The sequence below is a fragment of the Pteropus alecto genome, unplaced genomic scaffold (genome assembly GCF_000325575.1).
Source record: "Pteropus alecto unplaced genomic scaffold, ASM32557v1 scaffold97, whole genome shotgun sequence".
NCBI lineage: Eukaryota > Metazoa > Chordata > Mammalia > Chiroptera > Pteropodidae > Pteropus > Pteropus alecto.
The window spans coordinates 613,223-618,181 of record NW_006439713.1 but is presented as its reverse complement, the minus strand read 5'-3'; positions in this window follow the sequence as shown (position 1 = coordinate 618,181).

The window sequence follows — 4,959 nt, the reverse complement described above, 5'->3', positions numbered from 1 at the left end:
GGGGGCCGAAGGGGTGGGGGTTTCCCACGGGGCCTTGCCCTGGAGGCTGGGTCCACATCGCAAGGGGGGCTCCTCACCAGCAGCACCCGCCCCGTCCCCACCCCGCCCCAGCCCACACTCCGGGCACCCGCGGGTCTGACTTCGCAGCAGTCAGAAATTCTCGGCTCCTAATAAACACGGATTCCCAGGCCAGCCCTCAGCACCCTGATTCTCCGGATCGAGGGCGGGGCCCCCGAGCCGGCAGGTGCCCCCGGGCGCCCGGACTCGAGAAGCCAGTGTGCTGGGAGGACTTCCCTGCCATGAGCCCTTGGAGCCCTCACGTCTCCTGGGCTCAGCTTGCACCCGGGTCTGGAGCGAGTCCTCAAAACATCTTCACTGGAAGTACAATATCCATGTCTTCGGTAACTCTTGAACTAATTTAACCTATTTCACGGGAGAAGCTAGTATTCCTTTTCCAAACAGTATCGTAAATGGCTGTTTTTCATACCTCCTAATTCATAAGGCGAAATTTTGCATAAAAGAGACACCCACACACGGCCTAGAGTGAAGCAGGCCGCACGGTGAGTGAGTGATGGTCTCAGCACCTGCAAAGCGGGGAAGCTGGAACCTCCCCTCCGCAGAGTGGGGACCCACGCCACGGCCACGGGTGGGGCTGTGTGCGGGTCGGTGGGGCCTGGTTCGCACCCCCTGTGGCCTCAGCTCCCACAGACCCTGCAGACGGCTGGCGCAGGGATCGGGCCTCCCGGTTCTACAGAGAGAAGACCCAGACCAGCCTCAGTCACAGAGCAGGGAACCTCCTGCCCCTCTGACGCCGAAGCCTTTCAGACACAGACATGGGGCCTCTGGGCGCCGAGCCGGACCACGTGTTCCACATGGAACGTCACCGGCGTTCCCAGCACGGCCGCCTTCGATGCCGAGACCGCGGCGCCCGCTCCCGTCCCCCGGGAGAAGCCGCTCCGGTTCTTTTCCCCGTTGGTGATGTTCACAAGTGACTCGCCGTTCTTCAGGACGACGGTGGCACTGGTCACAGGCCGACCGGTCATTACTGCGGGGAAGAGGGCGGAACCACGCGTTCTACGGACGGGGGCCCCAGTACCGACACCCTGGGGTCCCCGTGGACCCCGTTTTCCAAGGTCGCCCACACCTCCCTTCTCGTTAGCCTTCCCTGGAGGATGTTACCCCCAGACCAGCCGTCCCCACCGCGATGTCGGACCCCGGCTTCCGCGTCCTCCATCTCCTCACGGATTCCTGTCGTGAGCTCACAGCCCTGCACCCTGGCCGCACCTGGCGTCTGCCGCCTGTGCCGTGTACCCCGCAGGGCGCCGACGCCCCTCACCTCTCTCCCGCGCGGCTCCGTCCCTCACCCTCCCTGCGGCAGCCACCTGGAGGGGACCCGCTGGCCCCTCCGTCTCCAGAATGCACTCGTCCAGCTTTCCCTCGGCTTCACACCGCCGGACGCCGCTGTGCCCCCTGCGCCCGCTCTGCCCGCAGCGGGGTGTGCGGGAGGGCCCGCCGCAACCTCCAGCAGCCTCGGGGCATGGGGACGCGCTGGCCGCGGGGCACAGGGACGCGCTGGCCGCGACGTGCATTGCCGGGACGGGAAACCTGAGCCTGCGCCACACGGAGCGACTCCCGCGTGTCAGCGTCCCTGACCCACGCAGGGCTGTGTCACGCAGACGGCCGCGCAGGCGTGTGGACACGTGTGGAGCTGACACACGCACACGCATGTTCCGAGGTGCGAGGGGCCCAGGCCCTCGTGCGCCAGCCCCTTCTCCTGCAGCCCCACTCCCGAGTGGGGATGCTGGCGCCCAGTTCCCAGCGGGCCGCAGTGGGCGGATCCTGCGTGAGACCCCCTGAGTGCGAGGGACTCCTTCCGGTGGCTTCAAGGCCACCGTGATGGCTGACCGTATGTGCTGGCCACACTGGGCCACGGGTGCCCAGACCGTTGGCTACACATGACTGGTGTCTGTGAGGGGGTTCCAGATGACGAATGATTTAGGGGGCAGGCTGAGCACAGCAGGTGGCCCTCTCCTATGGGGGGGCGGTGATGATGCTGGGGCCTGAATGGGCGGGAGGGGCCTGCTGTCTGCCTGACTGCGAGCGGGGACATGGGTCCCCTGCCCTCAGACTGGACCCGAGCCGTCCGCTCTCCGCTCCTCAGGCGGTTGCTGACCGCTTTGGCCTTGGCCTTCTCCCCTCTGCGGGGACTTGGCCCTCCTACAGACCCCGCAGGTGTCACCTACCCCAGACTCGAGGGGTCCAAGGCTTCTGTCCCTCAGGCCCCAGGGTGCCCAGAGCGTCTCCCGGCTTGTGCTTGTCCCCAGCCGTTCCCAGTGTGGATTTTCACATGCTGAACACCTGTTTAACCAGCACCCAGCCCCGGAGCCCTGCCCCTCCGGTCTCACGCTCCGGCCGCCCGCACCCAGCCCTGCCTCCCCCCGCGGAGTGAGCAGCCGCGTGTGGCCTCCCGCACAGCACGCCCAGGCTGCTCTGCACGGTGTGGAGACCGGCCCCTGTCACCGCTGCCCAGTGTGGCCCGGGCTCAGGACCCTGGTGGGCTGCTCCATCCTTCTGGTTGTGGGCGCATGCCAGCTCCTCACACCAGGGGGGCCCACACTACCGTGAACGTCGCACACACCTCTGGGTCACAGACGTGTACATTTCCACGGGCATAAGACTGAGGGGACCCCGAGTCACAGGGGAGCCATGCGCTCGGTGCCGAGGTTAACCCGCTCTCCAAGCCATGCAGCAGCCACGGGCCATGGCGGCACCCCAGGAGCGTGGCTCCCCGGAAGCATGCACCCAAAGAGCATGGCACCCCAGGAGGAGCGCAGCCCCAAGGAATGTGGCACCCCAGGAGCGCGGCACCCCAGCAGCTGGGCACCCCAGGAGCGTGGGCCGTGCTGTTCCCTTCACGTCACCCAGCTGAGCTGACTACAGCAGCTTTAATCAGCAAAGGGATCGTGGAGACAGTGTGTGCAGCCCCCCCACCTGCAGGACGGTGCTGAGCCGGGCTGGGGACACGGCAGAAACAGAGCCAGGGCCACCGACAGGGTCTGCTGAGGACGCTGCTGCCTGCCCCTGCGACCCTGGACAAGGCCGCCCTGGACGCCGGACCTGCCTGTGCCCTGTGCCCCTGGAACCCTGAAAATGTGTCTGGCTCTGCTCCCACTGCCTCCTCCGGGAAGGACCCCCCTCCTCCCGGCTTCTCAGCCCCACAAGGCCACGTGGGCGTCTGCTGAGGTCATGTGGCCCCAGCTCCGCTGTGAGGAAGGGGTCAGGGGCCGTGGTCCCCGAGGGAAAGGAAAGTTTCACTCCCTCAAAGCGTAGGGAGCACTTAGGGAGCTTTTCACTGAAGCGTGCGAAACAGAACAGAATGTCGTGCAAACCCTCAAACGTGCATCACTGTCGTCACTGAGACGCGTAAGCGGGAGCCTTGAGCTGCGTGGGCAGCGGTCGTGGGAGGGCGGGTCGGGGTCGTGAGGAGGAAGGACCCAGCCTCTGCCGGCCCCGTCTCCCCCAGAGGCTCTTGGAGCGGGCTCACCTCCGCAGGCTCCACGATGCACCTGGACACATGCTGTCACGGCACGGTGACTCACGCGGGGCCCGTCCCCCTCCCCTCGGGGGGCGCCGCCCCAGCCCCCACACTCGGCGACTGGATCCTTGAGACTGCAGCCAAGACTTTCCTGCCCCTTTGGACCAGATCGACGCTTCAAGTCGTAAATGGAAGCTGGATTGTTGGAAATCTTTTTGAATGCGGTTTCCTACAGCTGCCACGACACCACAAAGCTGACGGCTGAAAAAGCAACAACGTATCCTCATGGTTCTCGGGGCCGAAGTCCAAAGTCAAGGGTCCACAGGTCCGGCTCCTCCTGGAGCTCAGAGAAGAGGCTGCCCCAGGCCTCCGTCCCAGCTCCCGAGGTCCCTGCAGTCCCTCCCGGCCGCTCCCCGGCTGCGGATGCGTCACGGCGGCCTCCGCCTCCATCTCCACCTGGCCTCCCCTCTGTGTCTCCATGGGCTCCCCTTCGTTCGAGGACACCTGCCCGTCGATGTAGGGCCCCCCAAACCCTGGGCGACCTCCCGTGGAGACCTTTGACTTAGCTACGTCTGCAGAGACCCCTCTCCCACTAGGGCTGCGTCCATGGACGCGGGGCAGAACGATCGTTCACTGCTCTGGGGACGGGGTCAGTGTCCGTGGCCACATCTACCACAGACACTGACCCTGTCCCCAGAGCGGTGAGGTGCGAGCCCTCTGGGCACCTACGACCACCCGGAAGCTTGGCTTCCACCCAGAGCGGGTCGCCACAGCAGGCTCCCAGCCCCGCCTGCGAGATTTCACTCTCCAGGACCTTTCACAATTTATAAAAACAGAAAGCAGGCATTCCCCAGACCACGGACCCAGTGCAGAAGCAGCTCAGAGCTGAAAGCTCTTCGACGTGCTTCCTCAGGCGTCTTCGTGTACGGCCTCCTGTGTTCCTTCCCCACGGAGCACTGGGACATCCTGAGGACAGGACACCGCCGGTCCCCCAGGAAGCCTCGGGTCTGGTCTGTCTGGGGCTCCTTCCGAGCCGTGGCCACGGTGGTTTGACATGGGACCCAGCCCACCTGCAGGGCTCCCCATGGCACAGCGCCACGGGGACTGTGAAGCCCGCACGGTCACCAGGCTGTTCCCTCTGCTGGGGAGCTCCGCCCCCTTCCTGCCCAAGCCCGGCTCCTTCTCATCAGGCTGGAGTCATATGTCACACACACACCCCGCCCCCCGAGGCCTTTCTGACCCTCCACCAGCCCCAGTGGTCCCCACGCAGGCAGAACCCTTGTGTTCCTGAAACGAAGCAGCACTCAACGAATGCGTCCACACGCCTACCGGACTTCTGTGATTGGATGTGCTGGCATTTCCAAGACCCGTTTATTGATCATTCATCCACACGTCTGTGCACCCACCAAAGCGTCCGTACACAC